An 11,336-nucleotide genomic window follows, 5' to 3' on the forward strand; every position below is an offset into this window, starting at 1 on the left:
AGCTACTGCAACTCCTGGAACTGACAAAAAAAAAAAATCCAACTTGAATCAGTATGATGCATCTATCACCAAAGTTTCTAACTGCTACTAGCTCTGTCTCTGTCAACTGAAACTCTATGCTTTTGTTGACTCTTCCTATCTACACTGTTTTCAACTCTGCTCTACGCTCTTCAGTATCTGACTGCTACTAACCTCTACCTCTGTCACTCTGATATCTAACTACATCAACCACCACTGATACATCCTACTACTGTGTACTATGGGCTCCTCTAGCAAGGTATGATCCAAGAGACAACTTCTCAATGGATCCTACCCAATTTTTTCCCTCTTGGGACTATCACTTCACATTGCCCCCCCTCTCACCTGGAGGTATGGCTGCATATGCTCCCTCTACCCACTTGGCACGAAATTTCCCCCTACTAGAGGTCTCTACTTCAGTGGATGCCTCCACTCGGTCTCCTCTATGCTTCTCCAATCGTGGTTTCTCCACAACTTTCTAAGTCGGATTTTGAGGCTTCTTACGGGGCTGCATGTTGAGAGATAATTCACTCTCCCTCTCAACAACCAAGTCTCTAACCTTTGCCTTTATCCTCAAGCCTTTGCATGCATTTTTTACCTCAAGAGAATACAAGTTCTTCACTTGTACGATGGTTTGTTTCACCAATATCATGGCGATGTGTCTAAGGAAAACCTTTCCCTTACTAAAAATTACATCATAGCCATGCTCTTCCAATATCTCAACGGAAACAAGATTTTTTTTTAGACTATGGTAAATTTTAGGGGTTAATATTCACAGGTGGGCTAATTTTCCATGATTTTTCCAAAAAAAGATTCGCCAATTTCCATTTTTCTAAAAATGATTCACCCAAATTTTACAATATAAAATTATTTTACTTTAAAATCGCCAACATTATATAGAGACTATATATAAAATGATTATAAAATTGAATAATTTTACAAATATATCATTAAGCATATTATAGTTTGCATATTAGGCACTAGTGAGATTCACCAATGTTTTTAAACTTCAAGATAATTTTCAATCCTTATAATTTTCCCAGCTTTAGTCTTGGAATATACATCACATCTGTGATCCTGACATGGGATACAGAATACCTTTGAAAGGTAACTATACCGATCCCAGTAGCGTTGTACCTCCCACCATCTCCAAACTTTGTGTTCTCCTTAAGGTCTTTCTCCTCTAAATTAATAAAGAGATCTTTGTTCCCCATCATATGGAACAAGACACCGTTGTGAAGATACCACATGCCTCCCATTACAGTGTTGTCCATGCATGCAGTGAGATTGAAATCAAGTTCAAATTGTGAAGCTAGAGCTTCACAATCTGCAACTATTGTGGGCTCCTTCCTGCTTTCTTTCTTCTGGGCAATTCATGGCACAGTGCCCATACTCGTGACAGTGAAAACACTTGACTTTCAACAAGTCCATCTTCTTGTCGCCTACCCCGCCTTGGGACTTGTTTCCCTTGGCTTTATTTTCCTTACTCAATAAGCAAAAGTCCTCTTCCACTTCTTTGGTAGAGCTCCCATCTTTGGTGTTCCATCGAAACTCTTCCTATACCAAATCCGACCATAGTTGTTCCCAATCTAGAACCTTCTCCCTTGCATTGATAGAGTCCTGATAATTGTGCCAACTCTTGGGAAGTCCTAAAAGAGCTAGTCTCACCATATCATCTTCGGCAACAGTAATCTCAACAATTCCAAGCTCATCCCGACAATGGGTGAACTTGGTCAAGTAATTCGGAATTGAGTCACCCTTCTCCATATTGATATTTTTAATTTTTTCCTTTAGTGCCAACTTCCTATGGTCACTGCTATTCTAAAACAAGTCTGTCAATGCCTTCCAAATTGAATATAGAGTATCCTTTCCATGGACACTCGAGAAAATGTGATCTCGAACTCCCTCAAGGATAATCTGCCTCACCCTTGCCACACACTTGCTCCATTAAGCCAGATCTTTAGTATTCGATGTTGGAGGCTTAGGAATGTCTTAATCAATGAATTCCTTGAGACCATTGTCTTCCAGCACTACTTCCATCCTATCCTTCTAGGCTATGTAATTTGAGTTTCCATCCTAGGCATACTAAAGTCTCAAGCCATAGAAATCCATTTTTTAACTCTGAAGTATGAACTGCAAATTCAAATTTCACTTGCACAACAAACTCGAAATCTTCTCTTCTATATTGTCTTCAACTCCGATACCATGTAGCTTTTTACAATAGATTCGACAGCTCATGTGATATACTAAAACATAAGACAAGAATTTACTCTACTCTTTACAGTGGAAACCAATAATGATCTATGAAAACAATAAATAGAAAGAGGAATGATATCAATCGCACATAGCATAATATTTCTCTAGGGAAAGCAACTGCTCAAAACCCCAACTATCTATATTGCATTAATTAGAAATATAAGAAGAAAATACAATTCTTGTTCTCACTAGAATAATCCCTACATAAGTATTATCAACTCTTTTCCTCACTAGCCCTCTCTAGCCAACACTTAGCTAATTATGCTACCTGCCAGCCTCTATTTACTTGCACAATTCCTAGAGGAATTAGCCTCTATTTAATGAGGAAATCCTTCTTCCATAACTGCACAATCCTAAAATAGGTCCTCAACTGACTTCTTGCACCATCTGTACAACTCGGGAAATTATACAAATGATATTACATTGTCCTTTCACTCTAGTCTCAACTGGGTCTTCCTCTGAACTGACATGCATGAGCTATTATTAAGTGAATCTTTAGTTAGTTGGTGTGGCACTAAGGATGCACTGGTGCACTAAATCATTACTAAACCTCTACTAGTTCCTCCAACGGTTAGAACTAGTTTAACTGATTATAACTCTATTAGACTGAGTTATCTAATTACAAATCCAATAAACTTAATCTGGACCCCTAAAACTTAGGGATCACATTTACATGACTCTAGATAGAATTTCAACTAGAAATTCCTAAGCTAACTAAGTCAACTTAACTTAGTTAACTATTACAAGTTGCCATGAGAAAAGAATTACAATTTAATTCAAGGACAAATTAAATTAGAATTTCTAGATGCTATTTTTAACATTTCTTGTTGTTATTTTCAACAGGTGTGTAAACAGAGAGGAGGAAAATGAACAAGCAGAAGATCTAGAGTTGGGATAGGATGGTGGAAAACTTAAGAGGGAATTTTTTTCCAAAGGATTACCATCTAACTTTGTTGGAAGTATGCAAAACCTTAGACAAAGAAGTATGATAGTCATATAATACATAGAGGAGTTCTACAACGTGAACATTAGAGCTAGATATGTGGAAGAGTCTACAACTAAGACTCCAAGGTACATTAATGGGCTTAGATTGGACATTCAAGATGAAATAAGTGTATTGTCTCAAAAGACAGTAGAGGAGGCATACCAACTCTCTCTGAAACTAGAAGAGAAGCTTTCAAGGAAACAAGTAGAAAGAGGAAAAGGTGTTGCTAGAAGTAGAGGACAATAACAGAGAAGAGGGAGTTCTACTGCATCTAAAGATGGGGCTAGTAGCTCTAGTCCACAATGATAACAAGAGGGAGATTCCAGAGGCCAAATATACTTTTCTAGAGGATGAGTAAGAGGAAAAATAGATGTTCATTGCTACAGGCATGGAAAACTTGGACAAATGGCGTATAATTGTCCAAAGAATAGAGAACCATACCAAAGGAATGTTGTTGCAGCTCTAGTAGAGGAGGTGGAGGCAGAGGTCCAGGAAGCATAGAATGTGTCAGCGACAGGAGAATCCATGATGATGAAGAAGGTGTTGATCAAGTAGAAGAAGGAATTTTTTGGGCCATCTCTGAGGAGAGCCTTGTTATGAACTATTTGCAAGGTCCAAGGTAAGTTTTGTAAACTAGTGATTGATAGTGGTAGCACAGACAACCCAGTGTCCACATAAGTTGTAGATAAACTTCATTTGAAGAAGAAAAATCATCCAACACCCTACAAGGTGTCTTAGTTGCAGAAGGGACATTATATTTTAGTGAATTAACAGTGAGAGATAGAGCTACATATTGGTAGCTATAAAGAGAAGATTTTGTGTGATGTGATGCCAATGGATGTGTGTCACATTTTGCTTGGAAGACCATCACAGTTTGACAGAAGTGTGGTGCATGATGGCAAGAGGAACACTTATAAGTTCCATAAGGATGGCATAAAGCATACTTTGTTTCCATTGCAAGAAGAGGGGACTTCTAGAAGCAACAATTCAAAGGCATTGTTTATGAGTAGCAAGGAGTTCCTACAACATGTGAAGATAGAAGAGGTAATTTTTTCTATTGTTTGTAAGCCTAAAGTAGTTCTTACTTATAGTATTATCTTTGGTTTTCCTATAGAAATTCAAGAGATGCTGGAGGAGTATCATGATATTATGGTGGATGATCTTCCAAGTGAGTTGCCACCAATGAGGAGTATCAATCATCACAATGACTTGATACCAGGAGCTAGTTTTCATAATAAAGTTTCATACCACATGACACCTAAGGAGAATGAAGAAGTCGGAAAAAAAGTGGAAGATTTGTTGGATAAAGCACTAATCAAAGAGAGTTGTAGTCCATGTGCAATACCTATAGTATTGACTCCAAAGAAGGATGGTGGATGGCGCATGTGTATAGACTCCAGAGCCTTGAACAAAATTACAATCAGGTATCATTTTCCCCTACCACGTATTGATGATTTATTGGATTGTTTGAGTGGTTCCTGTTGGTTTTCTAAAATTGATTTGAAGAGTGGATACCATCAAATCATAATTAGAGAGGGAGATGAGTGGAAGACTACATTTAAAACTAGTGAAGGTTTTTATGAATGGATGGCCATGCCATTTGGTTTATCTAGCACACCTAGTACATTCATGAGGTTGATGAATGAAGTGCTGAAATAATTCATAGGATTTATTTTATTGTTTACCTGGATGACATTTTGGTGTACGATTAGTTAAAGGAGGAGCATCTGAGGCATTTGAGGTATGTATTAGAGAGTTGCAGCAAGAGAAGTTGCTTGTAAATTTGAAGAAATGTTCCTTTTTGAAGTTAGAGTTGGTATATCTAGGATTTGTAATTTCTAGAGAAGGATTGAAGATGGATCTAGGTAAGATGAAATCCATCCTTGAATTGACTTCCCCCAAAAGTGTTTTTGAAGTTAGAAGTTTTCATAGTTTGGCGAGTTTTTACAGGAAATTTATTACAACTTCAGCAAAAATGAACGTGCCAATTATAGAGAGAGTGAAGAAGAAGAAACAACCATTTAGGTGGACTAATGAATCTAGAAAAGGGTTTCATATGTTGAAGAGGAAGATCACAGAGCAGCCAGTTCTTGCTCTTTCAAATTTTAATAAGCCTTTTCAAGTAAAGACTGATGGTAACAATGATGCAATTGGAGCAATGCTTAACCAAGAGCACATACCTATAGCCTATTACAGTAAGAAGTTGAATGAGGGTAGAATAAAGTACACAACCTATGACAAAGAATTCTATGAAGTGTTTTAATCTCTTAAGAAATGGAGGCATTATTTGTTGTCTAGAGAATTTATTTTTTACACTAATAACCATGCTCTACAGTATATAATGCAACATCATAAGTTGAACCAAAAAAATATTAAGTGGGTTGAATACTTACAGAGTTTTGAATTTGTTTTAAAGCACATTAGTTTCCAATCTAATAAAATTGTATATGCTTTGAGCATGAGACAACATTTATTGCAGCGATCTCTTACAACAGGATTGTAAAATTGACAACCATCGATCATTCTCAAGTATCCTTTCTAGTAAATGGACATCGTCTTAGTTTGTATCATAAACCTACCTCTAAGGATTCATTTGTGAACATTATCTCAATTGCAAGTCCAGGCCTTGAAGTTGTTCAGGCAAGGGAGGTTCCTCATGTGTTGCAAATTACTTAGTTTTTTTCAATAAAAATAAAAGGGAAAAAAGAAAAAATAAATAATGATAATGATAATGATAATAAATAATAAATGAAGAGAAAAAAGAAAATAAATGTTCAATGGTGAAAACCCCTTTGGGGCACTATTGGATGATTGTGATGATCGAAAACCAGCTTGTTGGCGGTCAACACCTTTTTATTTCTATGTAACAACAATGTGATAATTCTTCATAATCATTTATTTATTGTTTTAAGTTTTGTTGTTACAAATATTTCTTGGGACTCATTTGGTTCATATATTTCAGCTTTCATTAATAATTTGTTGTTACAACTGAATATATGACTAGATGTCAGCATTGTTTTACAATTTCATATGGTTGTTACTGACATCCCTATTACATTGAAAGGCCCTTTTGGAGATCCATTGTTGCTGCTTTAGATTAAAAATTTGGTCTCACAGCTGATACAATATATGTTGTCATAACATGGATCCTTCATCTCATCATACCAATAGAATTTCACTTTTGAATTTGTGCCACAAGGAGATCTTCACAACATCATTTGACTGGTACAGTCCCATGTCATCATAACGGTAAGCCAAGGACAAGTTTGTTCTTTTGTCATTTATTTGTGGGATTCATACTAAATTAGATACATCATTACCCTAATGTGAATATGTCTATGATTTTTTTACAATATGTTGGAGGAGGAGTGTATCGTTTAAACGATACACTATGATTTCACCCTAATCATTAATCATTTGATGGACAATCACCTCACCCTATTATAATAATGTATGATTGGACTTTGCAAACATCATTACCTTTTACCTTCACATATAATTGGATCAAGGTAACCTTTGCTATAATTTCCATCATTAACCTTACCATTATCACCTTTATTGTCATATTTAGAAATTGATGCAATCGTGTGAAGTCCTTTTTGTACTAAAAAAACTCAATTTGGTAATAAAAGAGTGTAATTATTGTTAATTACAATATCTCAACATTCTCTCCTTAGTAATTATCTCTGTGAACTGAGGAAACTCTATAGTAGGTCTCTAGCAGTGCTGAGTAGTTACAGCCTTAGGAAAACATGGGAGGAGTAGCGGTAAGCCATGAACCTAACTATGTCAACATGTTGTTACAAAACTCGGAGGCTCTGGAAATTTTTCGAAATGAAAGATGGTTGAGTTATTTTGAGAAGTTTCAGGGTTTAGTGAGTTGGTTGCTCTAAAGTTTGCTCAAGCCCTAATTGAATAATACTCTTAAGTCAGGGGATTTAGAATTATTGTTACAAAGGAAGTAATTGTAAGTGTAACAAGGTTGCCACAGATAGGGACTCGATGTTGAAAATAATACTGAGAGGGGGGGTGAATCAGTATTATCAAATTCTTTTCACTATACCTTCCAGATTTATAATTTAATTTGTTCTTCAAATGTTTACCATTAATTTGTATGTCAGTACCATATAATAATGAACAGGAACAAGAAAAACAGACAGTCACACCAAAAACACCACATATAAGGTGGAAACCCAATGTGGGTGAAAACCACTTGCTGCAATATGTATCTATCTTCTTTCAATTAGAAACTTCTTTTTATAATGATTCTGTACTAGTGCAGTCCTTTACCAGTATGCTGGCTGCAACCTGCAGAGAGCTACAACCCTCTCTCGTTTTCCAGACTCTCTTGGAAGGGAGCTACAACCCCCTTAGCTCTTGTACTAGCTGAGCTACTAGTACATAGGTGTTCACCTACTGAAGGCTTCAACCTTTTCTTTTCTTCCAGGGACCACGTTTCATAAATTTTCAGACTGGATCCATGAACATCAAACAAACATCAAGTACATGTGTATCAACCAATCTCCTTTCCACAATCAACTATTGAATCAACCACTATCTTCTCAGAATGCAGTAACCAAAAAAAATACCAGTAACCAGACACATATTCTGAACCTAGAACTATGCAGTAATAGACAAAAGCAGCTAAAATAAGTTTCAAGAAAAGTCCGCAACTTCACCAATAGAAACCTGCGGATATCCGCACTTGGTCTGTGTCGAGCCTGCGGACCTCCACACCTACACCTGTCGCTGAACTACGCACCTCTGCACCTGAACCCATATCTGAATTGTGCACCTCCGCACTGAACCCGTGTTTGAACTACGCACCTCCGCACTAAACCCGTGTCTGAACTGCGTACCTCCGCACCTACGTTGTGGTTTGCCTGCAAACCTCCGAATAGAGCCAAATTATCAGTCCTCCAATGTGCCCTAGACTGTCAAATCCACAGATCTGATCATGCGTCAAAGTAGATCTTCCTTCTAATGCTCAGGTCTCTCCTTGATTTATCTATCACTCTCCAATCGATCACCAGAATTTTAGATCTTGATTTTCTTTAGATATTTCACATGCAAGATTGCCCAGCCAAATGATCTCCTTTCCTTTTTATAGACTAGCCCTTACTCAAACCATGGTCCAAAACCATAGAATTCCAATACAAGGGACCCAAAACCTGGGTTCAATACTTTAGAAGCAAAACCACGGACCAAAACCATAGGATCAAAAACGTCAGACTAAATACCATGGATCACCCGTAAGTTTTCCCACGTGCGTGAGCTTTTCTCTGCATGAAAGTCTGTGAACTTTAGGTCCGCACCTTTTGTTCAGAACACCTACGAACATGTCTGCACCTTTTTGAACAGTGCACTTGCGGACCCAGCCTAAGGCTGCATCTTTGAGAACAGGAACCTGCAGGTCTTTCATTTTCTACATTCTTTGTAGTCTGATCATCAACTTTTTGCTACTGCCCTGCTGCACTATGATCTGTCATCTGTGTGAGTTGCCATCAAGGACAATACCTGTATCATAATTCCAACAATCTCCCCCTTTGGACTTGATGGAAACAACACCAAATCACTCTCCCCCTTTGACATCAAGAGCAAAGGGCGGACCAAGATATTCTCTTTCCTTGATAACCAACCTATTGAAACCTCTTCTTCTGCTGAAGTGTGCTAAACATGCTCCCCCCGACTGTAAGCAAGGTCTGCAAAAATATGTTCTACAAGAAAGAACATGACTTCATACATGATAAGAGACCTTCCTATCACCTAAGACTCGTACATACAACTCCCAATCAAGTGGGAATACATAATAAGCACATTACATTATCCATCCCAGTCATAGTGGGGAAACCAAGATAGGCCGTTACATGACCTTGACAAAAGAAATATAAGACACAGAGACAAAACATTAGCAGCATTATTCATATCAGCATCCATGTTCTTCATCTGTACTTGCTCCTCCAAGATCTTCTACCGTAATGCCAACAATGCATATTTATAAGAATATATGCTCCCCCTGAACCTATGCCAACTGGTCTCTGACCAATCCATGTATGCGTATACCCCATATGAAATTCGCGTACAACAGACAAGATTCAACAGCAAGATGATGCATCAACTACTCCCAGCTTTTGTCTGAGGTATTCAAATGTTTCCCTGGGCAGTGGTTTGGTGAGTATATCAGCAACTTTTTCCTTAGAGGGAACATACTCCAACTTGACCTTTTCACTACAACAAAACAAGTAATTTGCGCCAGATTTAGCACCAGATTTTAGTGCATTTTTTTCTCAATTGGGATGAGCATCCTGGCGCTAAATCTGGCTCTATTGTACAATTTTTAAAGTGTCCCTTTTTGCACCAAATTTTGCATCTTTTTTTACGCCAAATTTTCCATCATTTTTTGCATCGTATTTTGCACCAAGATTTGCATTTGGTTTTACAACAGGTTTTTCTTCTAGTTTTGTGCCATTTTGTGAATCTATTTTTGCATCATTTTTTGCTTCCTCTTTTGTGGCATTCTTTGCTTCTAAATCTATTTTTGCATCAATTTTTGCTTCCTCTTTTGTGCCATTCTTTGCTTCTAGTATTGTGTTGTAATTTGCATCGAGTTTTACACCATCTTTGGTATCTGATTTAGTGCCTTTTTTTACATCCAATTTGTGCCAATTTTTGCATCTAGTCTTATGCCATTTTTTGCTTCTAATTTTGTACTTATTTTTACATCTATTTTTGCACTAGTTTTTCTGCCTTTTTTTACACCATTTTTTCCATCCAATTTTGCACCATATGTTGAATCTAATTTAGTGCCAAATTTTGCATGCGTTTTTGCACCATTTTTTGCATCCACTTTTGTGTTTTATTTATATCCCTTTTTTTCTTTCTATTTTGCACCATATTTTGCATCTAATTTTGCATCATTTGTTTCATCCAATTTAGCATCATTTTTAACACCATTTCTTGCATCCAATTTTGCATCCTTTTGAGCATCTAAATTTGCATCCTATGTTGAACCATGTGTTGTGTCCACCTTTGCATCCCATTTTGTGTCTATTGTTACATTCAATTTTGAGCCATTTTTTTCGTCTACTTTTTCATTTGTTTTTGCACCAAGTTTTGAATCATTTGTTGCACCTCATTTTACATCCAATGTTGCATCTCAATTTGCATCCAAATTTGAGCAATTTTTATACCCATTTTTGCACCATTTTTTCTTCTTTTGTGTCCAATTTTGCACCATTTTTTATGTCCAAATTTGCATCCTTTTTGGCATCCAAATCGGCATCCTTTTTTCTGCCACATTTTGTGTCCACATTTGCATTTCATTTTGCACCTAGATTTTTGTTTGAATTTTCATCTAGTTATGCATCATTTTTTATATCCTTGGTTTCACCCTTTTTTAGTCCCATTTTGCATCTTGTTTTGTGTCTTTTCTTACATCTTTTTTGCACCCAATTTTGCATCCTAATTTTACACCATTCTTTGCATCCTCATTTTGGTTTCCATTTTTGCATCCTTGTTTGCACCCAATTTGGTATCGTTTCATATGCCCTATTTTGTTCCCTTCTTTGTGTCTAGTGTTGCACCCTTTTTTAATTTTACTTTAAAACCCTTTTTGTGTCATTGTTTGCATCTTGTTTTGATGGCTAGTTTAACATCCAATTCTACTCCCAATTTTGCATCCATGGTTACATCCACTTTTGGCTTCTTGTTTAGAGTTTTACTTTTATTTCCATTTATGACCCCCTCTATGTGTTCATCTTACTAATTTCATTTACATAGTGAAATATATTACAGTTTCTAAATATCATTTTGCTGTAGGATTTAATGCACAGTTAGATGAACATAAAACCCTCTCAGTTTATCCCGGAAACCTAGGACAGACCAATTAAGAGAAAGGTTGTTCTAAGGCTCAGGATTCTTAGTAGATCAAGATGTAGAGTATATATTAAGAAAAAGAGAAGGAATTCTTGTGAGTCCTCGCATGCAGGTCTTCTTGGAGTTTTTAGTGTAGCTAGGAAGTGCTCCTAGCTAGCTCTAAAGCTTGGTCCTACACATAAGAGAGAGAATAAAGAAACAT

The sequence above is a fragment of the Pinus tabuliformis genome, chromosome 4_2 (assembly GCF_031772625.1).
Source record: "Pinus tabuliformis cultivar Carrire ecotype Pingquan chromosome 4_2, CPIR1, whole genome shotgun sequence".
NCBI classification, from domain to species: Eukaryota; Viridiplantae; Streptophyta; class Pinopsida; order Pinales; family Pinaceae; genus Pinus; species Pinus tabuliformis.